At 34.4% G+C, this 25473-nt stretch overlaps 1 protein-coding gene and 1 non-coding gene across 4 annotated transcripts in view; one reads left to right on the top strand and one right to left on the bottom strand.

Moving 5' to 3' along the window:
- The window catches only part of B3GALT1 (beta-1,3-galactosyltransferase 1), a 574453-nt gene that overhangs the window by 238140 nt on the left and 310840 nt on the right, over window positions 1-25473 (bottom strand). The gene's annotated exons all lie outside the window — the stretch shown is intronic.
- Window positions 3961-4022, top strand: LOC112439149 (U7 small nuclear RNA). Its single transcript, XR_003027451.1, has one exon. It is a non-coding gene; the product is annotated as a U7 small nuclear RNA (small nuclear RNA).

Raw genomic sequence — 25473 nt, 5'->3', positions numbered from 1 at the left:
TCCTGAGACTGCTGAAGTTGCTTATCAGCTTAAGGAGATTTCGGGCTGAGACAATAGGGTTTTTTAAATATACAATCATGTCGTCTGCAAACAGAGACAATTTGACTTCCTTTCTTTCTATTTGAATACGCTTTATTTCCTTCTCTTGCCTGATTGCCCTGGCCAGAACTTCCAATACTGTTTTGAACAGGAGTAGTGAGAGAGGGCATCGTTGTCTTGTGCCGGTTTTCAAAGGGGATGCTTCCAGCTTTTGTGCATTCAGTATGATATTGACTGTGCGTTTGTCATAAATAGCTCTTATTTTTTGAGATACGTTCCATCAATACCTAGTTTATTGACAGTTTTTAGCATAAAGGGGGTGTTGAATTTTATCCAAGAACTTTTCTGCATCTATTGAGATAATCATGTGGTTTTTGTCATTGGTTCTGTTTATGTGATGGATTACGTTTATTGATTTGCATATGTTGAACCAACCCTGCATCCCAGGGATGAAGCCAATTTGATCATGGTAGATAAGCTTTTTGATGTGCTGTTGGATTCAGTTTGCCAGTATTTTATACAGGATTTTTGCATTGATGTTCATCAGGGACATTGGCCTGAAATTTTCTTTTTTTGTTGTGTCTCTGCCAGGTTTTGGTATCAGGATGCTGGCCTCATAAAATGAGTTAGGGAGGATTCCCTCTTTTTCTGTTGATTGGAATAGTTTCAGAAGGAATGGTACCAGCCCCTCTTTGTACCTTTGGTAGAATTAGGCTGTGAATCCATCTGGACCTGGGATTTTTTTGGTTGGTAGGCTATTAATTGCTGCCCCAATTTCAGAACTTGTTATTGGTCTATTCAGGGATTTGACTTTTTCCTGGTTTAGTCTTGGAAGGATGTATATGTCCAGGAATTTATAAGTTTCTTCTAGATTTTCTAGTTTACTTGCATTGATGTGTTTATAGCATTCTCTGATAGTAGTTTGTATTTCTGTGGGATCAGTTGTGATATCCCTTTTATCATTTTTTATTGTGTCTATTTGATTCTTCTCTCTTTTCTTCTTTATTCTTCTGGCTAGCGGTCTATCAATTTTGTTGATCTTTTCAAAAAACCAGCTCCTGCGTTCATTGATTTTTTGAAGGGTTTTTCGTGTCTCTATCTCCTTCAGTTCTGGTCTGATCTTAGTTATTTCTTGCCTTCTGCTAGCTTTTGAATGTGTTTGCTCTTGCTTCTCTAGTTCTTGTAATTGTGATGTTAGGGTGTTGATTTTAGATCCTTCCTGCTTTCTCCTGTGGGCATTTAGTGATATAAACTCCCCTCTAAACACTGCTTTAGCTGTGTCCCAGAGATTCTGCTATGTTGTGTATTTGTTCTCATTGGTTTCCAAGAATTTATTTATTTCTGCCTTAATTTCGTTATTTATTTAGCCAGTAGTCATTCAGGAGCAGGTTGTTCAGTTTCCATGTAGTTGTGTGGTTTTGAATGAATTTCTTAATCCTGAGTTCTAATTTGATTGCACTGTGGTCTGAGAGACCGTTTGTTATGATTTCCATTCTTTTGCATTTGGTGAGGAGTGTTTTACTTCCAATTATGTGATCAATTTTAGAATAATTGTGATGTGGTGCTGAGAAGAATGTATATTCTGTTGATTTGAGGTGGAGAGTACTGTAGATGTCTATTAGGTCTGCTTGGTCCAGAGCTGAGTTCAAGTCCTGAATATCCTTGTTAATTTTCTGTCTTGTTGTTCTGTCTAATATTGACAGTGGGGCATTAAAGTCTCCCACTATTATTGTAATTATTGTGTGGGAGTCTAAGTCTCTTTGTAGGTCTCTAAGAACTGGCTTTATGAATCTGGGTGCTCCTGTATTGGCTGGATATATATTTAGGATAGTTAGCTCTTCTTGTTGAATTGATCCCTTTACCATTATGTAAATACCCTTCTTTGTCTTTCTTGATCTTTGTTGGTTTAAAGCGTGTTTTATGAGAGACTAGGATTGCAACCCCTGGTTTTTTTTTTGTTGTTGCTATTCTTTTTTTCTTTCCATTTGCTTGGTAAATATTCCTCCATTTCTTTATTTTTAGCCTTTGTGTATCTTTCTATGTGAGATGGGTCTCCTGAATACAGCACATTCAAGGGTCTTGACTCTTTATCCAAGTTGCCAGTCTGTGTCTTTTATTTGGGGCATTTAGCCCATTTACAAGTCTGATGGGCTTCCCTTTGTGGGTAACCCAACCTTTCTCTCTGGCTGCCCTTAACATTTTTTCCTTCATTTCAACCTCAGTGAATCTGACAATTATGTGTCTTGAGGTTGCTCTTCTCAAGGATTATCTTTGTGGTGTTCTCTGTATTTTCTGAATTTGAATGTTGGCCAGTCTTGCTAGATTGGGGAAGTTCTCCTGGATAATATCCTGAACGCTGTTTTCCAACTTGGTTCCATTCTCTCCATCACTTTCAAACAATGGGGAAAGGATTCCCTATTTAATAAATGGTGTTGGGAAAACTGGCTAGCCATATGCAGAAAACTGAAACTGGACCCCTTCCTTACACCTTATACAAAAATTAACTCAAGATGGATTAAAGACTTAAATGTAAGCCTTAAAACCACAAAACCCCTAGAAGAAAACCTAGGCAATACCATTCAGGACATAGGCATGGGCAAAGAATTCATGACTAAAACACCAAAAGCAATGGCAACAAAAGCCAAAATTGACAAATGGGATCTAATTAAACTAGAGAGCTTCTGCACAGCAAAAGAAACTATCATCAGAGTGAACAGGCAACCTACAGAATGGGAGAAAATTTTTGCTATCTGTCCATCTCACAAAGGGCTAATATCCAGAATCTACAAGGAACTTAAACAAATTTACAAGAAAAAAACAAACGAATCCTTTAAAAAGTGGGCAAAGGATATAAACAGACACTTCTCAGAAGAAGACATTTATGCAGCCAACAAACATATGAAAAAAAAACTTATCCTCACTGGTGATTAGGGAAATGCAAATCAAAACCACAATGAGATACCATCTCATGCCAGTTAGAATGGCAATCATTAAAAAGTCTGGAAACAACAGATGCCAGAGAGGATGTTGAGAAATAGGAACACTTTTACAATGTTGGTGGGAGTGTAAATTAGTTCAACCATTGTGGAAGACAGTGTGGCTATTCCTCAAGGATCTAGAACTAGAAATACCATTTGACTCAGCAATCCCATTACTGGGTATACACCTGAAGGATTATAAATCATTCTACTATAAAGACACATGCACAAGTATGTTTATTGCAGCACTATTCACAATAGCAAAGACTTGGAACCAACCCAAATGCCCATCAATGATAGACTAGATAAAGAAAATGTGTCACATATATGCCACGGAGTACTATGCAGCCATAAAAAAGGATGAGTTCATGTCCTTTGCAGGGACATGGATGAAGCTGGAAACCATCATTCTCAGCAAACTAACACGGGAAGAGAAAACCGAACACCACATGTTCTCACTCATAAGTGGGAGCTGAACAATGAGAACACATGGACACAGGGTAGGGAACATCACACACTGGGGCCTGTCAGTGGGTGGGGGGCTAGGGGAGGGATAGCCTTAGGAGAAATACCTAATGTAGCTGAGTTGATGGGTGCAGCAAACCAGCATGGTACGGGTATACCTATGTAACAAACCTGCGCATTCTGCACATGTATCCCAGAACTTAAAGTATATTAATAATAAAAAAAGAGATTAAGTAAAAAAAAAAGAAAAGAAAAGAAAAGGAGAGGTAGGTGAGAGAGAGAGAGAGGAAAGAAAGCTAGCATTTGTAGTTATCCTATTCTAAAAAACTACTATTCAACTAAGACAACTAAGAAAAATATATTCCAATACAAAAATTTAAAATTACATTATGAGGGTGAACATGACTATTTAAACAATCTGTACTTTAATTAATTAATTAAGAATCCAGATTAGTAAAAAAATTTTTTAAATCCAGATTAGTATTAGGCCTCTTTTAGAATTTGTCTAGCAGGTTTTCCAGTTTCCACCAGAAAACCATAAAAATACTTATCTATTGGGTTATCCTGCTAGACAAAAATCTTAGAAAGCTCTAACATTAATCTAGAGTTTTTAAAAGGGCAAATTGTAGAATCTAAAGAGCAGGTATCTGAATATGTCTTCTATTCATGTGAATGGCAGGTGTGTATGGCAAACTTTTCTCTTCTCCAGGTGTTTTGTCCTGATCAACCCTTGTTTTCCTTATGGTCAAATCAGCATCTTCAGCAGGCACTCTGCACAGAATCATTGGTTTCAGAACATGATGCCCTGTTTATTCAAAAGAAGAGTCTCATTCAGAGAAACACTAATAATTTTGGCTAAATAGCTAATAATAATTAACTTAAAAATATTTGGTTGTGACTTTTATTTAAACATTAAAAAAGAGTTAAAGCAACATATGAATATGGTAAAAAATTCAAATAATGTTGAGCAAAGTTAAGTGAAAAGTAAAATACCTCCCCCCCTTTTTTTTTACCCTCAATCCTAGTTCCTCTTCTGAAAAATAAATGATGGTTGATAGTTTCTTTTTCATTCTTTGAAAATAGGAAGAAAAGGAAAGAAGGGAGGAATGAAGGAGAGAAATAAGGAGCAAGAAAGTTGTACACAATGGGACTATTCTGTACACTCCTTGGCATTTTGGTATATTTGTTCTACAGTATTTCTTGGAATCTGTTCCCTATCAACGCATTTGGATCATTCTTTCAAAGTCTGTATTATGATAATTTTCAAATATACAGAAAATTACAAAGTTTGGTACAATAAGCACCCATACACCCTGTCTTGATTAAAATTATCAACATTTTGCCCTATTTGATGATTCCATCTTTCAACTATCTATCTAGCTTTTTTTTTTTTGCTGAATAATTTCAATGTAAACTGCAGATATCATGACACTTCACTCCAAAATCCTTCAGCACTTACTGCTTAAAACCAAGAATATCATCTTGTACAGCCATTTCTGTATCTAAAAAAATTAACAATAATTTTCAAATATAAAATACCCAGTGACTACCAAAATGTCTCCAATTATTTCACAGTTGTCATCAATTGATTTCTGTAGAACTTGTATTTAATTAATGATGACATCTTGAATCTGGATGTCAAGTTTTTAAAATCTCTCATAATCTAGAACAATGAGCTTCTTCATACATTTTTTAAGGATGACACTGACTTTATGAAGAGATCAACCCTGTTTGGTTGTTTCCTCAGGATGTCATTTAACTTGTTCCTCTACTCCCTCATCTTCTGCATAACTAACCAATATGCCTACATTTAATGCATTGTGGTAAGTGTATTTTGTGTATCTAATCTCATTTAATCCTTACAACAACCCAGAGATGCTAATTATACTAGTACACCTATTTTACTGATAAGAACATGGAGGTTAGAGAGGTCAATTCAATTATCTAAGGTCAAATATTGTCTGTGTTCTCTTTCTTGTTCTTTCTATGTATGTCACATATAGTTTTGTCTAGTGTCATAACATTTAGAGTTGGAAAATACTTAATTTTACATACCAAGAAAAAAATGCCCAGAGAGACCAATTGTGTGATATGGTTAGTCATGTAATTATTTAGTACATAATTTTCAAATGCAAAAAGCACTTAATGAGCTGGTGTCACCATAAAAGGTCAGCTGGCTTCTCACAGGGTGGCATTACATTTGTAAATCTGCCAAGGTATAAAGCAGTGTTTACAAAGTGTGGCATGCAAGGTAATTTTTGATCCATGCACAAAAAATTTTTATTTCTGTAGTAATTTATTCTAATGCGTCTTAGGGAAATAACATAACTAGTTCACTGACCTCAGATATTAATCTTTAATCTGAGGCTCAGTTTAAAAAAGGGGTGAGTTAATTTAAAGAAAAATGTTAATAAAACAATGGTTCAGAGGTTCAGAGGATATTATATAGTTAGAGCAATAAAATTATGACAGAAGAGAATGAATCCATAGAGGACCTTTTTTAGGATGAGCTTATGTTAACTTAATTCATGTATGAAAATGGAGTGTATATTTATTAATTCATGATGAGAAATAAAACAGTTGTGTGTGCTGGAACACTCATCTATGTGATGAATAAATTATCTGCCCATAGGCTGACGTCAAAATTAAAACAAGGGAAAATTATTTAAATGATTCCAAAGTTTAATAACTTCAGGCCAAATATGTCCAGTTCATCCCTGTTCAGAAAAGTTCTGGCCTTGCCAATGGGACTTTTACACCAAAGCTCCTCTCTTAAAATGTACCTATCTCTTAGACATTATGAGATCACCGATTTTCTCTTCTGGTTGATTAGGTATGCTGATATTCAATATTGTTACCGGAAAACCATATCTGAAAAGCCATTTTGCCTCTCTAAGGAATCATTACATACCTCTGCTCCAATCCGTCCTCTGTTGGCTATACAATATAACTCAGAGAGGTTATTTTTACTTCCCTTATGTCCAATTTACGGTAGGCTCCAAATATTAATGGTAGATACTAGTGACCTTGACCTAGATTGCTAGATTCTGGCACATTTTCTTCTATACCATGTGCCCTATGCAAGTAACTTCCACAGAACAAATAAAATTTCCCACACTAATAAATCTGAAACTTATAAAATTTATGATATGACATATCACCACCTCACTCCATTGAATATATATATTTTTAGCAAAATATAGGCCTTTACTGCTTACAGTTAATACAATGAAGATGGAAGCCTGACAGCTTGCTCCCGAAGTCCCATAAAGTTTAGAGAATTTATCCCCAGGCCCATGCCTCCACCCTCCACTTTTTTGTTATCTTTACCTAGTTCAGTGATATTAGAGACACAAGAGAATTTGAGTGAATTCTCACAATGATTTATACTCAGACCACTGATTTAAAAATGAGAATTATTAAATCCACTAGCTTGCTTATCTTTTATTTTTACCACTCTACAGAAATCCTACTGGTGGCTGAGGATCAAGGTGAAACCGGGAGGCCAGGTAGGTTCATCTTCAAAGTTTGTATCTTAAAAGATTGGCCACATATCCATCTATGATTTGGGTAGAGGTTAGATATACAATCTGAGTTTTTATTGAATGGTACTACAAGCCATGTTTCGAAATAGGAAGAATGACTGTAGAAGCAATCATCTCAACTCTGTCTTCTAAAAGTTTACTCTCATAGACCTTAAATGGAATTAAAGTGAAATCATAATGTATACTGATACACAAAGGCCACTTTCATGTAAAGGGTTTTAGTTTATTCTCTCCAATTCACAACGGAACAACAGCTAAAAAAGTCATTTGGGGTCAAAAACACAATGTACACTGTTAAGAAAATGAAGAGACAGGCCACAGACTGGGAGAAAGTATTTGCAAAACATATATATGACAAAGGACTTTTCACTAGAATATGCAAAGAAATCTCGAATTGCAATATTAGTAAAACAATAATCCAAATTTTTTAAAATGGGCAACAAATGGACACTTCATCAAAGAATTGAGGCAGGTAGAAAATAAGCACATCAAACATTATTCAAAATTATCAGTCAGCAGAGGAATGCAAATTCAAATGACAATGAGATACCACCACACACCTATTAGCATGTGTCATATATTCATATGAATACTCATAATGGGTTTAAAAGTCTGACAATAGCAAATGCTGGCAAGGATGTAGAACAACTGGAACTTTCACATATGGCTGGTGGGAACACAAATGGGTACAGCCACATCAGAAAATGATTTGGTAGTTTAATATTTTAAAAATTTAGCATATACTTCTCATATGACCCAGTTGTTCCACTCCCAGGTCTTTACCCAAAATAAAAAAAGATATAAGTTCACATAAAACCTGTACACAAATATTTATAGCAGCTTTATTCCTTATTGCAAAAATCTCGCAACATTTCAAATGTCATCAAGTAGAAAAGGGAAAAACAAACTGTGGTACATTCATACAAGGGCATACTACTAGCAATAAAAAGGAATAAACTGCAGATACATGCAGCAACATGGATGAATCTCAAATGCATAATGCTAGAAGAAATATGCCAGACTCAAAAAGTTATATATTGCATGATTCAATTTATGTCATTCCAGAAAAGGCAAACTGATAGAGACAGAAATCAGGTATCAGTTGATTGTCTGGAGGGGACAAAGGGGAGAAGTGTTGAGACTGATTACAAAGGAGCATAAGAAAACTTTTCAGTGTAATGGAAATATTCTACATCTTGATTGTGGTGATGCCTACACAGCTGTATAGGTCTGTTAAAATTCACAGGACAATATATTTTAAAAAGCAAACATTATAAAAAAACTGACACACACATACACACACATTATAGATTAGATAAACTTGAATTATGGAGACCTGAGCCCTGGTGACCCCAAATTGCAATTAGACTAAAGTGCATTATGCTGGGCACTGGAAATAAAATGAGGAAAAATACACATAGCCCTTGCCTTCCTGGAGCATTCATCTAGGCAGATATTAATGAAATCACTGTGTAAATGTGAAAACATACACTGTGATAATTGCTTTGTGTTTCAAAGAAAACTACCTGAGTAAAGAGTTTTAGGATCAAGAGACTTTGTACCCCTTTCCACTCTCTCCCCCACCTTATTAGCATGTTAATAAGTTAAGAATCCCAAGAGTCTCTGCTGTGACTATAAAGATGTTTAATTGAATATTTACTATATGTATTTGGTTGTGAAATTTTCCTATTAGCATCTTACAGAATATTTAATACTACATGTACAGAGACATAGGAATAAATAACCATATTATATTTTTTCAATGTTTAACTTTCTTCATTAAATTGATATTAACAGAAAGATAGCAAACAATCCAAAACCACTAAGAGGGAAAAATATATTTCCCTGTTTTGGTTTTTTTTCTGGGTCTTTGGATAAGAGAATGAATCAGGAACTAAAAAGAACTGTATGTTCTCTCCAGATCTATTTCTGATGAAATCTGCCTGTTTGGCAACATTTTCAGCCTCAAAATACATTATCCAGACACCTAAATTCTTGACATGGAATCATAACGCAATTTCGACTTTTACTTAATAGGTTTGTTGTCCTATATTGTAGGATGGAGCAAATGAGTAAATACATTGATATTGTTGAGTGCAAAGCTTCTTACTGTGAGATAAAGAAGATACACATATTTAATGGAGGAAGGCAAAGAAGATCTATGTGGGTTTGGATTAGAATTCGAGATTTCAGTATGATTTTATTATTTATAAACGTATTATTTAATTTAAAATTTAAAAAATCTTGATATGGCTAAGGTCCACTGTCACTTTAACACCAAAAAATAAATATGGTATTTACTTAAATAGTTTTTATTCTGCTCATGACCAACTTCATGTTTCTTTTCAAATCACCTTCTCTGTTTCTTTTTCCTAACCCTTTTGCTGTACTTTCAGTTGAGCTGAAAATTGTTCCCTTTAAAGTGAAATTGTTTTGGAGTTTTCAGCAAATATTGCTGTGGCTTAGGTTATATATATATATATATATGTACACATATATATATGTACACACATATATATGTACATATATATATGTACATATATATATATATATATATATATGGCCTAGTCGTTGATTTTTCTGTCATCTAGGATGGTTTCTAATTTATATGACCTAGCTTCAAGTAGAAAGCAGACATTACAAATATCTCTACACACATTACTACAGCCTCATTTTAATGTGCCACACCCAAATATAATTCTGCAGTCAATGGACAATCATTACATAAATTAAAGGGGGGACAGAAACAAAAGCCAGTTTCCAAAGATTAAAAAGAAGAAAATTAATTACAAGTAAATTGCAGAGAAAGTATAGTTTGCAATGAATCATGCCATACGGTTAATTGTAACATGAATCTAAAGCTCTCCTTTGACATGGAAAATAAATAATCGGGTATTAGTGGATTTTCCCTTCTGAATGTGAAAATAAATATCAGGGTGTGGGTTGATTTGGTTTAGTGTTTTATATCCAATTTCTTCTTCTGACAGTCGGCCTTTTCAAAATTTTTATTTTACTAATCAAATAATCATCTTATAGGAACACATACCTGTTTGTATTGCTCCATTAAATACTGCTTGGTCAAGAAAATTTTTTAGCCCATTACATAATATTTAAAAGTACTCCAAATAAATGAATGACAAAGCTGTTATCAAAGTACTGAACTGGTGAAGGTCAGAATTATTGTGGCCATGTTAGTACTTTCTCAAAGGTTAGCCATCCATTTTTATTTCTATGGCATTTTGCGGCATTTGGAGTTGCAGACTAGTCTACATTTTTTTAAAAATCAAAAAGCACATGACTTGGATTTTAAATTGTTTGAAAGAAAAAGAGGGAAGGGTTTCTACTTTTCCAATTTACCTGCACTTTAGTCTGTAGAACTCCAATTTTTTTCTGAAGTTCCAGGCACCTCCATGACAAGTTATTTGTAGAAGATAAAATAAAATCTATATTTCTCAGGATGCATGCCTGAGATTTATTCTCCAATTAGGCCTAGCCCTCTGTTCTTTATGGAATGAAATTTGACACAAGGGAATGGTAAATACTTCAGGCTGATAGAAAATCACTAGCCAGTTGATCAGTTAGAATTGACCAATCTTTAGACAGCTATTCAGTAATTTTTTCCATAAAGTAGGTAACTATAGGTTATTTCCTAGTTATAAATACTGGATGCTCCTCATGAGCATTCTTCATATGGTTTGATGCAAATAGCATTCTAAAACAGAAATAACTTTGCAAAAAGAACAAATAAACTAAAAGAAAATAATGCCTCCAAATCCCTCCTTTCACATGGCAAACCAAAGAGCTAATCCCATCTATTTAAATCTGTACTTGAAAAGTGATTGGTAGTCATATAATATAGTGGATATAAATTTAAATTTGGGAGTTAGACTGCAGTAAAATTCTAGCTCTTGTTAACTAGTTGTTTGACCTTGGGCAAGGTACTTAAACTCAGCTTTCTCACAAATAAAACGCTCATGTCTGTCACAAAGTTGCTTTGAACATTAGCTAAAATATGTAAAATGCTTAGCACAGTGCTGGCATGTAACATAGATGAACCGTTTTGAGTTTCATTTTAACTGAAGTTCCTATGAGTGTTTAGCTACAATTTCCTTTCCTGTTCTTTACCATGCTGTCCTAAGTTACTTTGGAAAACTGTAAGGAAGCCTATTAAAGAAAGCTGAAGGTCAGTTCTTGCTTATGAGGGATTTCAATCTCCAGGGGTCTAAGATTAGAATTTCATCAACATGTCTTTCCAGAAAACCAGACAGAAAGAACTTGGTGGTGAAAATGCATCTAAACTTGCTTACCTGTCAACTCTATTTCCCATCATTTTAACATTTTTAACATCTTGGTTTGAGGACTGTTTCTGGAAAATACTCTGGCCATTGCAGATTCTATGATTTTGTTCGGAATATTCTTAGCCCATTGAATCTTGACTTGTCTAAATTATATGCACCCTTCAAAACTGAGATCAGATGATTCCTCTACTTTAAGACTTCCCAATACCCTAGAAAAGTATCCATTTTTACTTCATTGGTGTTCTGGTAGCAGTTAATACCATGATTAAACATGGCCATGTGTTATAGTTACTTGTCTGCATTTTTATCCTGCCTAAAATGTTGAGTTCATATATTAAATACATCCCTTATGTCCAGTGAAAACATCCTGCTACACAATATTCACAGTTGGCATTCAATTGAATTTATGTTCAATTAATCAGAAATGACTATGTGTTTTCTTTTTTGTTAATTATTATACTTTAAGTTCTGGGATATAGGCACAGAACGTGCAGGTTTGTTACATAGGTACACATGTGCCATGGTAGTTTGGTGCACCCATCAACCCGTCATCTACATTAGGTATTTCTCCTAATGCTATCCCTCCCCTTGCCCCCCACTCCCTGACAAGCCCTGGTGTGTGATGTTCCCCTCCCTGTGTCCATGTGTTCTCACTGTTCAACTCCCACTTATGGGTGAGAATATGCGGTGTTTGGTTTTCTGTTCTTTTGTAAGTTTGCTGAGAATGATGGTTTCCAGCTTCATCCATGTCCCTGCAAAGGACATGAACATCCTTTTTATGGCTGCATAGTATTCCATGGTATATATGTGCCACATTTTCTTTATCCAGTCTATCATTGATGAGCATTTGGGTTGGTTCTAAGTCATTGCCTCAAATAAACATATGTGTGCATGTGTCTTTATAGTAGAATGATTTATAATCCTTTGGGCATATACCCAGTAATGGGATTGCTGGATCAAATGGTATTTCTGGTTCTATATCCTTGAGGAATCGCCACACTCTTCCACAATGGTTGAGTTAATTTGCAACTCCCACCAACAGTGTAAAAGTGTTCCTATTTGTCTACATCCTCTCCAGCATCTGTTGTTTCTTGACTTTTCAATGATCGTCATTCTAACTGGCGTGAGATGGTATCTCATTGTGGCTTTGATATGACTATGTATTTTCAAAGCAAATACCTTTTTTTTTTCTAGTGGAAAGAATGCTAACCATATGTAACAATATATTTGAGGAGAATCAAAAGATTTTATAATCTTGACTGTTTCATCTTGAGTCCACGATTACAGTTCACACTCCATAGTCATTTTGTAACTAATCTAATGGGTGATGCATTACTTCATTTTTTATCAGATTAATACTGAATGCCCTAGGTTCTACCAATGACTAGATACCTTAGAATGTCATCAGGATACCTTTGCTTAACATAATGCTTTTGCATATCTTAATGTTGAATATTAAACTTTTCACAGAAATAATTTTTTAGTTCATTGAAGCTGAGGTGCCATCAATTGTAAGATGCATTTCCTTTTTAGAGATATTAAAATGTACAAATATGTGTATCTTACAAATGATGAAGTATGAAATAATAAACTTCCTAATGGTGGTTCATATTAAGATGCTTATGACTCCAAGTTATAGAAGACTCAACCCAAAATGTCTTAAATGCTGAAAGCAATAAGCTACAGATACAATTTCCACTGTGGGTTGGTTAATTCGGTCATTAGATGGTGGCATCATATACCTAGATTTTTAATATATTTCCTCAGGGCATTGCCTTTTGTCCTCATGCTTAAACTGCTATAGCTGCAAGATGGCTTAGACATCTCCTGGCACCATTGGCTCACTTAACCCCACATTCAGAGACGTATTTTTTCCATGTGTCTCTTTTCATCTGGAAAATCTTTCTTAGATGTTATCACAACAGACTCAGGGTTCTTTGGCCAGAGTTGGATCACATGACTTTTCCCAAGCAGAGGGGATGAAATAATCATCATTGGCTAAAGTGGTTCAATTGCCAAACTACTGGGGCTGGTGATAGAATTGTCTTTCCCAAGAACACAGACATGTGGAGGAGATTATGTGAACAATACTGAACTACTGCTAAGAAGAAAAGGGTAACAATTTGAGCAGGTAATGAATGTGTATGATATAATATGTTTATGTATGTCTCTGCTGATGTATATACTTCTGTATTAGTCCATTCTCATGCTGCTAATAAAGACAAACCCAAGACTGGGTAATTTATAAAGGAAAACGGTTTAATTGACCCTCAATTAGTTCTGCATGGCTGGGAAGGCTTCAGGAAACATACAATCATGGTGGAAGGGGAAGGGGAAGCAAACACACAGTCATGGTGGAAGGTGGAAGGGGAAGCAAACATGTCCTTCTTCACAAGGCAGCAGCAGTTAGAAGTGCCAAGCAAAGGGAGAAGAGCCCCTTATAAAACCATCAGATCTTGTGAGAACTCACTCACTATCACGAGAACAGCAGCATGGGGGTAACCACCCCCATGATTCAATTACCTCCCACTGGGTCCCTCCCATGAACATGTGGGGATTATGGGAACTACAATTCAAGATGAGATTTGGGTGGGGACAGAGCCAAACCATATCAACTTCTAAAGAAATTTCTTTGCTAAAGTAATATGTTTTGCCTCAGTTGCTTAATCTTTATAATGGAAAGCTCTTGGAGTTCCTTTGAAGTGAAAAAAAGTCTTATGATTAGTGGCAGAAAGGTTCATCAATGACTGCTTTCTTCTTAAAAATCCCTCTGATAAAATAATAACATTTTAGTTAAATTGATTGAAAATAACTCACTGGCCAGGCAAGGTGGCTCACACCTGTAATTCCAGCACTTTGGGAGGCTCAGGTGGAAGGATCACTAGAACTTAGGAGTTCGAGACCAGCCTGGGCAACGTATGGAGACCCTGTCTGTATAAATAAATGTATAAGCCAGGTGTGGTGGTGTGTGCCTGTAGTTCCAGCTACTCAAGAGGCTGACGTGGCAGGATTGCTTGAGCCCCAGAGGTCAAGGCTGCAGTGAGCCATAATTGTACCACTGCACTCCAGCCTGGGTGACATTAGACCCTGCCTCAAAAAAAAAAAAAAGAACTGAAAAATATAAAAGATGGGAACTTCACAAATATCCCAATTGCAGCTAGCATTAAGTATTTTAATATACTAAACTCTCACTATGAAAATGAAAGAAAGCATCCTTCAGCTTGATGGTGGTGGGAAGGGAATATCTTTTTGAGGCTCTCTGGATGATGATAAGGTTAAAAAATTTGCATTTATAGGCTGATTAGTATTAATATTACAAGTTGGTGAACAAGACATTTTCTGACAGATAATGATTTAATAGCCATTGACAGCCAATTAAATATATGTCAAATGAATAAATGAATTAAGCCCACATCTAACTAAAAGTTTTGAAAACATGGCACTAAATGGTCCATAAAAAGGACATTTGTTTACAGTATGAGAGCTGAAGCAGGAAGACAGGGCATTACCTTGTTAGGTCTCAGCTGGGAATGTGCGCATTGATTGGGTGACTCAAATTTTTCACCACTCTGTGACTGTGAAAGTGCCACAAGTTTTGGGCACATATTGGGGTTACAAATAAATCTTAGTAAGTAGGTGAATTTGCAAATATGAAATTTGCAAATATAAATACAAAATTTGCAAATACTAAGAATTGATTGTACTTTCAATCCCATGATGCCTCTGCTTAAAACCACTAATGATTTTGTATTTTGCTCAGAAAAAAATACAATCCCAAATCTTTAAGACAGCCTACAAAGATCTGTATAACTTGACTCCAGCCCCTCCCTCTGCCTGTTCTCTAGTTACTTTCTCTTGTATACTATGGGTTAGCCACATGGGCTATTTATCAATTCTAGCTACCTTCTCCTTGTATTTATGGGTTAGCCATATGAGCTATTTAGCAATTCTATGGACATCCCAAGTTTTCCCTACCTGCGGTCTCTCACACACTTTTTTACATTTTTACCTACACACTGCAATGCCCTTTTCCTCTTTCTCTCCTACACACATGTAACACAAACTGCACACACACTCCTCACACCGTTGGTTCCTTCTTGTTCATCAGATCTCAGCGAACATATCATACTCTTTGCAGACATGATTTTCCTAACGATCCACTTTAAAGTAGGTGCCTCCTGTTAATATCCTTCATAAGATCGTCTTTGAGCTTTTTAAATAGCTTAATGTGATTAAAATAGTTCAGTATTTGTTTGTTTAATGTTTATCATTCTTACTAAACTGCAAGTTCTATGAAAATAGTTCCTTTTTGATTACCAGTGCATACCTATTCCTAACATCATATCTGGCCACTGCAGTGCGCCTTAATAAATATTAGCTGACTGACTAAATGAATGAATAGTGCTTTTAAAAATTAATTAGTTTTCACTACACAGAAATTTCACAGTTGACAACTGGAAGCTGGACAAAACTTACCTATGTGAGACCTAAACCATTTATATTGGGACCTTTGCATATAAACATGTGTGATAGAATTGCCATAAAAGATCTGAGAGATGCCAGTTTATCAAAATCATGAAACCAGTTAATATTATTTCTTAATTTGGTTTGTTAACCTTCATGCTTTATTTTCTTTCTGCACAATGTACTATATAATATATATGTTTAAGTCTTTAAAAATATATTCAGATACGGAAGTGTTCTCTCAAAAAGTAGCTATTACGGTCAGGCACTCCACTGGATGTCAAATGAATGAAATAGACCTAGTCCCTGTCCCCATGCAGTTTAATTCTAGTATGTTGGGGAGCAGCCATTAGACGAATGATTATATAAATTTATATATACATACTATAAATGATTATACATACATATATAACTGCAAATTGTGACATGTGTTAGAGAGTAAAGTAAAAGTGCTAAGAGGGCATTCAATGGGGAGGGGACGGGGGGAGCCAAAAATATTTCTGAGTTGGAGTTGTACTTGTGAGAGCCATCAATAGTATAACCTACAGAATAAAACAAAAATCTAGGAATGCATACAGATAAAAATAAATGAGAGAGAAGAGAAAGATGTTTTTTAATGGAAGAATGGCAACTAATAAATGTATTGGGAATAATGGAATTAGAAAATCATTTGACAACTACCATAGTAATAATTGTTTCAGGCAAAAGTATTAGGTAGGGTAGATGAGAAACATTTACACAGTCTCAAAGTATTTTCCCATAAGATATTTACTAACTAGAAAGAAAAAAAAAGGTAACATTAGGGTGCATGAAGCTAGCAAAAAATCTTAATCAAATGATCAATGTTAACATCATCAGGAAAGGAAAAAGATATAATTTGGTTCTTGATGCACTAAGAAGGATACAACTCCATCGCTCTGAAATATCCATCAAAATATTAACTTGAATCTAATCATAAGTAACAGACTAACTCTGAGAGACATTCTCTTAATACAAAATAAATGACCTGTATTCTTCAAAAACAACCAAGAGTCTAAGGAACTGCTGTGGGTACAGGAGGTTAAAAAGACATGAAATGAAATACATGATGCTGAATTGACCTAGACTAGAAATTTTTTTTGTTATGAAGAACATTAGTCGTATAATTAATGAAACTTGAGTAAGATTTGTAGATTAGATAGTACTAATGTTTCACTGTTACCTTTTTTTATTTTGATCATGGTTTTGTGGTTATGTAAGAAAATGTCTCTGTTTTTGGAAATACATATAGAGGTATCCTGGAATAAAGGCATGTCATATCTGTACTCTCAAAAGGTTCAGAAAAATTTATACATACACATATCTAATATAGCAAACATGCTAAAATGTCAATAGTTGAGTACTATGGATGAAATGTACATGGGAATTCTTTGTCCTGTCTTTGCAATATTTCCATAAATCTGAATTTAATAAAAAGTTTAACAAATATTCTCTGGTCCAATATGTTTCTCAGAAATTTTGTATTAGAGAAATTATTGTAGCATTAGCTGTTAAGAATCCGAAACTGAGTTAATATCTCAAGTAAGGAAGTGAAATAAAGGTTCAAGGAAGAGATTTTCATAGAGGGACAGGTAACAAGAAGGAAAATTAAGTTCTAAAGCATTTTCTACCTTCGCTCCTGTTTGTGTTGGTTTGTTTTCTGCCATGGTAAAATATGACAGGTTTCCACTTAGATTTAACAAGAACTAAAGTAAGAGAAAGCCAGGAAGTGGTAAATAAAAACTTCTAATCCAACAGCAAAAGATCTGACAAAACAATAAATGAAGAGAAGCCCATTATAACATTCCTTTTAATTATCTAGATTCAAATATGCTAAAGGCAAAACCATGGGAGACAGTGCATTAAAGAGGAAATCAGGAGGCTGGGCCCAGCTCTTTAATTATAGCCAAGTGGTGTGGAGTAGATCAGCACCTTGATGCCCCCACTTTCCTCATTAATTAATTAAGTGAATTAGGCTGGGTGATTTTTAAGGATTTAAAACTTTCCTTATGGTTCTAAATTTCTATGATCCTGTACCTCCCAATTTAGAACTGATAAAAGAATGTAGTTAACTAGAAATGTGGGCTAGCCTATTTCTCCAAAAAAAGTTTTACAAAGGTTTTTTGTTTTGTTTTACTATATTAACAAGAAAATTCAGTTTCTATGGCAGACACTGCTTGTGGCCTAACACCCCTTTTCACTTCTAATAGAACCCTAATTCTGTATAGGCGGGAGTGGAATAATGGGCTATTCCTTAATCACAATGAGGGTGAATTCTCTCCCAGCTCCAGGTGGTGACTCATAATTGTTCTAAGCATACCATGTCTCTTTGCCATTGATAGGTTTAAGAGTGAATATGTGAGTTTTGCCTATAATAAGCTGAAGTTTGCTGAGATGGAACAATTATGAAACAGATGTTCTTTTCAGATAAAAAGATGGAAACTCACAAGAAGAAAGCATTTCTCCTCAACTCTTCCATTATTTTTTCTGCCTTTAATGTGGAAGATGAATGTGATGGTTACAGCTTAGGCAGCTATCTTATGGCCATGAGGCTTTAAGTTTAAAGGAGAAAAAAACAACATATGGAGGGTGGGACATAGGAAAACAAAAAGTTCCTGTGTGCTTAATGATAGCATATAGTCACTAGATCAAGCTTGAAACTGCCTACTTCCAAAAGTCAAGTTACTTGATGTAATCAAAAACTTTTATTTTATAATAGACCATTGTTTGGTTATTATATTTCTTTCAGCCAAAAGCATTGCTAACTGACATGACTGTCTGCTTCAAAGCTTTAAGCAATACATAACCTTCTCAGATAGAGGAGATCTGAATCAATTCAAAGTACTATCAAGAAAAATGTAGCTGTAATTTTTTCTGATTTTATAAGAATTAGACCCTAATTTCAAATAACCCAGAAAATACAAGAAAGTTTACAGGGAGAAATAAAGATTCCTGTCAACCAGAATTACCATTAACATTTCAGTATATATTCTTGTTATTTATTTATTTATTTATTTATTGAGACAGGGTCTTGCTCTATCACCCAGACTGTAGTGTAATGGCGTGATCTCGGCTCACTGTAACCTCTGCCTCCCAGGTTCAAGCAATTCTCAGCCTCCTGAGTGGATGGGATTACAGACATGCACCACCACACCCAGCTAATTTTTGTGTTTTTAGTAGCGACGGGGTTTCACCATGTTGGTCAGGCTGGTTTCAAACTCCTGACCTCAAGTGATCATCCACCTTGGCCTCCCAAAGTGCTGGGATTACATGTGTGAGCCACCGTGCCTGGCCTACATTTTATTATATATTTTTCCTACAGAGACACAGATGTGCACGCACGCACACACACACCCTTGCTTAATAGTTTCCCCAGGGCAGTAATTACTGGGTCAAAGTATGTAATTTAAGTTATTTTTATACAGTTTGCAAAATTGCCCTCTAGAGATGTACTTATCTATCAACATAAGAGTTCCTATTACCACACTCTTCAGGAGATTTATTCAACATTTGAATCATTACTGCTTTGAAATATTAGATATTCAATCTCCTTTTCTTTTTCAGTATTTGATAACCATTATTGTTTAACATTTTCTAAGGATTTATAAACTAAAGTATTCCCTTCTTCTTTTTTCTTTGTAAAGTGCTTTTTGTTTTGTTCTGTTATTCTACTGAACGCTTATCTTGAGCTTCCTGACCATGAATAACTCATAAATGTTGAGTGGCATATGTCAGAATGAGCAGAGCACAGTCTCAACAGCCAATCTACCTGTGTGCTGGGTTCAAATTCTGGCTTCACCACTTAGAACTGTCTAACTTTGGGCAACTAAAAACCTTTCCACACCTCAGTTTCATTGCTTGTAAAATGAGGATAATAAAGTACCCTACCACATGGGGCTCACAGGAAGATTAAGTGAGTTACTACATTAAAGCACTTAGAGTAGTGCATGACACGTGCTAAACACTACATAAGACCTGGTTATTATTATTGTTACTCTTATTAGAGATATTAGTATTCTATCCTAAATCTTAACATTGTTTGGTTTTCAATTTTTTTTTATTTTTTAATTGACAAAAATTGTATATATTTATGGTATGCAACACGTTTCGATATATGTATACATTGTGGAATGGCAAAATAGAATTGACAAATTCATTACTTCGTATACTTATTTTTAGTAGTGAGAACATTAAAATCTACTTTTCTAGTGATTTTTAAGCATACAATACATTATTATTAACTGTCGTCACCATGCACAGTAGACCTTCTAAACTTACTTGTCCTAACTGAAATTTTGTATCCTTTGACCAATATCTCCCCAATTCCTACTCTCCTCACCCTCCACCAGGCCCCAACCCCTTGGTAACCATCATTCTACCCTTTGTTTCTATGAATCCGATTTTTTCAGGTTCTACATATAAGCGAGATCACACAGTATTTGTCTTTCTGTGTCTGGCTTGTTTTACTTAATATAACATCTTCCAGGCTCATCCATGTTGTGGCAAATGACAAGATTTCCTTTCTTTTTAAAGGATGAATAATATTCTATTGTGCATATACACTACAATTTCTTCATCTATTCATACCTTGCTTTTTAACTTTTTAAGAAGTGTCATGTAACTCAAAGTTTTACATTTTCATGTGGTTAATCCAAGATTATTTTCATTTGTTACTTCTTGCTTTCGTACTATGCTTAGGCAGTCCATTTTCAAAACACTATTTATTTTTAAACTCCTGTGTTTTCTTTTAGTATTTATATGTTCTTATTTTTAACATTCAAATCAATCTGAAACTTCTTTTAAGAGTGACCTACGAGTAAATCTATCTATCTATCTATCTATCTACTTACCTACCTACCATCTACCTATCCATCCATCTATCTATTGATCTATTTTTGGCCAATTGTCTCTATTTGATTTACTGAATATTTTATCCTTTTCTAACGTATTTGAAATATGTTTATCACATTTTGCATTTGCATTTGCATTATAATTATAAATCCAATTTGCATTTAAATTTTAGACAGCTTCTGGATGTTGCACTATGTCCCACTGACATATAAATTTCTGAAATATCTATTCATTCCATAATGTTTCAAATATAAGAACTCTAGAATACATTTTAATGAGCCTACTTGCATTTATCTTATATTCAAAATGATTGTTTTTAGCTGCTCTTGAATATTGATCTTGGTTGGATGAATTTAAGAATCATTTTTTCTAAGAACTTTACATTTCCTCACAATTCCACTAAGATGTTCATAGAGATTTCCTTACTAATGGATTCAGAGACAATTGAAAACTCTTAAACATTTAGACTTTCCATTCAGTTTTGTTTTCTAATGTCTGTCCTCATGATTTTGTAGTTTTTTTTTTTTTTTCACAAAGACTTTGTCTCTTTTAAGTATCTTCCTAGGTTTTTCATATGTCAAGTTATTTTAAATGGAATGGCTTTTTTTTTCATTTTCTTTGCTATTGATTATGAATGACATATACTATGGTGTGGGGAATTGAATTTTTGTATAAACAAGCAGAGTCAATTTACTAAATTTTTAAAATAAGGCATTTATTTGCTCATTTACTTACGTTTTCCTTAGGTGTCATACACATTATGTACAAATAATAGTAATTTTGTTAATTTTTCTCTTTTTTTCCCAATATGTATACATTTATTTAGTGTTATTGTTTTATTACATTTGCTAGAACATCTAGAAAAATATTGAATGAGAGTAGTGTTCATGGAAGCTTGGTCTCATCATAGCCTTTAATAAACATGACATTAATATTTTCTTGTTTCTTGATTTCTGGTAGATTATAATGTCAAGGGAAAAAAACCTTCAGTCTTAGTTGACTGAAAAATGTATTGGAAGTGGATGCTTGATTTTTTAAATAATTTAAAACATTCTTGATATTTAAATATCTTTATATTCTTGGGGCAAATCACATATTTTGGAAGTTCTATTATACACAACAAATATTTCAGAAAATAAAATATAGAGTATAGAGAAGTTTTGTGGTATCTTAACCTATTTTTACTCTGCCTTCTAAGAGATAAAGCATAGAAATCTGGGCTTTCTTCCCAACATCCTCAGAGGGAAAGTGCTTAAGTATATTTTTTAAGCATTTTTTTCTTATGGAAGTAACATGCATCCATTAATTTAAAAATTGGAAATATAAACAAGACTAAAGAAAAACAAAACTCATGTTATAAACAGGAGACAATGAGTAGTTGATATCTGGTATTGGGTTTTCGTATGTTTTGTTTCCTCTTTCTAGTATATTATATAAAATATTTTAAGAATATATTTTTTATCCTTATTGTTGACTTAACAATACATACCATGAATAGCTTTCAATGTCATAAAATGTTCAACTACAATTTCATGTCCTAGCCTCCAATATATTATACTATATGAATGTACCATATTTTACTTGATCATTTATCTATTACTAGGCATTTCTGTAGTATATACATTTCTTATATTATAAAATAATCCTGTGATAAACTTCGTTAACATTAAAACTTTTTTTCAATTATTTACGTAGGATAAAAATCTTAGAGATTGAACTGCAATGCTGAGCATGTGAACATTTATAAGACTTTGTAGAGTGTGCTAGCCCTAGCTCCCTTTTTCCTCTCTCTCAGGAACACAAGGCTCTGATTCTTTTCCCTCTCTCTTTACCTGTCCCCACTGCTCCTCTTTTGGGGAAATGCCAGATGCTCAAATGTATAGGATACATTGAACAAAACACTATATTTATTTTTGACACACAATATGGACTTCTAATAACACAACTTAGCAATAGCAATCAATTTTGACAAACTCTTCATCAGGACAAACAATTATTTCAATCTTGCTTTCTCAATAAGATGAACCAAAATAGAAGCTGTTGTAGAAAGTGCAGAAAGGTTTAGAATTGCTCAAGCTAGTAAATCTTCACAATTTCTCCCATGATCCATGGTTAGATTCTGACATCATTATCAGTACTAACATGTTATTCTTCAATGCAAAAAGGATATTCTTTACAATTTTTAAAAATTCCATTGTAAAGCTCACACATAAGTAATTATAGAATATTTGGAAAATAGCAAAAAATTTCATATTTTTAAAAAGCAAATAAAAAATGTTGGAATTTTAAATATCAGAGTTCAAGACACAAAGAAACCTCGATCACCTATCCTATGCAAATCAAGTATACAGCTCAGTGTACTCAATGTTTTAAAGAGAATTACAACATACAGGATTACCAGAGAACTGGGTAGTTGTATTATGGAATTCTATGCTGATACACAACGCAAAAGTACAGTGAACAAGTTGTAGTAGGAAGCATGCTACAAAATAATAATAATAATAATAATAATAATAAAGGCCTAATAATATCTGCTAAAACCATTTGACTCCTGGTTTTAGGCAAAAGATTTAAAAAGGTTAATGTCTCATTTACTGCAAACATACTACCACAAGAGAGAAATATTGAATTTTTTAGGTCCACTATTCATGAATTAACCATCTAGTGTTAAAAGCTACAAACTAGATCATTCAAAGAAATTGGTAATTTTCTTAACTGCCCTTTAACAGTGAAAAATGGATTTGCATGCTGCTTTAGATTGAAGTACATTAATTCTTTTGTTTATCCACAGGCTATTACCAACCCTCTGAAAAAGTCCTACTGTTAATGATTATATATGAAGACATTTTCATCAGCTATCTGCCAGTAATGTTAGGAACTAAAGCAATTCATCAACAGGCCACTTGTTCTCTTTTTCAAATTAAACAATCTGTTAGATATTATTTTCCATAGGAGAATAAATATGATGGATTTTATTTCTCAGATTGTAAATGATTTTTGAGTCTGCATGTCTGAAATATTTCTGCTTAAACTTGACAAGGAATTTTTTTTTTCATAAGGCAAAGTCATCCTTAAGGCCAAAAGTAATGTGGTCCAGGTGCATCGTATTTTACCATCATATCAGCGGAATAGGAGAGAACTAAGGGTGGATATTGGCTGAGATGTAACTATGTGACCCCAAGGCGCTGCTCTTCCTTAGAAATTGCTTGGTACACAGAAATACTCACAGATATACCCCTTTTACTGGGCAATGCAAGGACATCATTTCTTAACTACAACTCACTGGCAATGTCTATCTACACCATAAATAATCTTTATACTTATATTTCTATAGAAATCAGCTATCTTGCCGGGTGATAGCTGGTTTTTGCGTTTAATGCAAAAAGGACTTTTTGTGCCTTTTCAACACTTTCATAATTGAAACTCCAACATACAGTCTAGATTTGGCCAGAGGGAGAATTTTGAGAAAATGAAAGAAAATGATGAAGGGCTCCAGGTAACCTCCAGAAAGGGCAGTTTGCTATATTTTAACAAGTATAAAATATTATATTGTAAAAATCTCAGTTATTTAAAAATGAACATATTTTGGGAAAGTGTACATATGCCTAGAATTATTCTACATAGGCAATATGATTGGTGAAGCAACTTCTCAATTAAAATTAATAATTTAAAAAATTAAAAATTAATAGAAGTTAATCAGATAACTGGTTCTCAATAGTAGGATTTTCTTTTTTTTAACTTATTTTAGGTTCAGGGGTACAGGTGCAGGTTTATTATGTAGGTAAACTGTGTGTCATAGGGGTTTGGTGTAGAGATTATTTGTCACCAAAGTAATAATAGGTAGTTTTTCATCCTCTCCCTCCAGCCACCCTTCACCTCAAGTAGGCTCTTGGGTCTGCTGTTCCCCTCTTTGTGTCCAGGTGTTCTTGTTGTTTGGCTTTTCTCTCTCTCTCTCTCTTTTTTTTTTTTTTTGTACAAATAAACCAGGAAGAGAATTTCCTGAATTATTCCCCAAACAACTTCTCCTCTAAGGTTGGTCCTATGACCCCCAATACCTTATAGTTTACTCGCCTTAAGACACAGGTTTGGTTGTTAGATTCTATATGGTTTTTTGGTCCCACTACTAGACACGCACACTTGTTCCAAACACAGATACCTGTTCCTCATCCTAGATTTCAGATCTGGGTTGGTCCAGGATTAAACTTAAGGAGGCAGACATTTTGGAATAACTACCACTACCAGGTGTGGTTCTTATTTCCTGCTTGAAATACCATTAGAATAAATATTATGGTTATCAATATTTAATCATGGCCTGCTTTTGTGATAGTTCCACCTTTAAGCAGGAGAATCTGTCAGTCTTCTAGGGTTCTGTACTGACATGTTTGGATAGCAATAGTGTACATTTTGAAACTATTAACTGAACACAATCTTGATTGTGAAATGGTAAAATCTCCCCTATAAACAAAAATCCAGAAAGGAGTATGGAGATAGGTTTTCTACAAGGAACATGTTTTCCAATGTGCATAAGAGAAGGCTTATTACAACCTATTACAAAAAGAAGGCCATTGATTTTAAGCACGGTTAAATTTCTCATTAGCTGTGCTCTGCCTGCTTGAAACAAACCATCTAATTAATATGTCAACATTTACGTAGTTAAATCTTTACATACAGACAAAATACATCCATTCAAGCAGGAGCAAAAGGTTAGTCTTTCTTACGACTAACCTTCATCCTAAATCATGAGTTAACATTCGCTAAAAGATAGCACTGTCTCATTTTCCTTTTGTCCTCTTTAACTATATCCTCATTTTCCTC

This window comes from Pan paniscus, chromosome 13, assembly GCF_029289425.2.
Source record: "Pan paniscus chromosome 13, NHGRI_mPanPan1-v2.0_pri, whole genome shotgun sequence".
Taxonomy (NCBI): Eukaryota; Metazoa; Chordata; class Mammalia; order Primates; family Hominidae; genus Pan; species Pan paniscus.
Note: the sequence above shows the minus strand (reverse complement) of the source record. Positions and strands in the feature narration are given on the sequence as shown.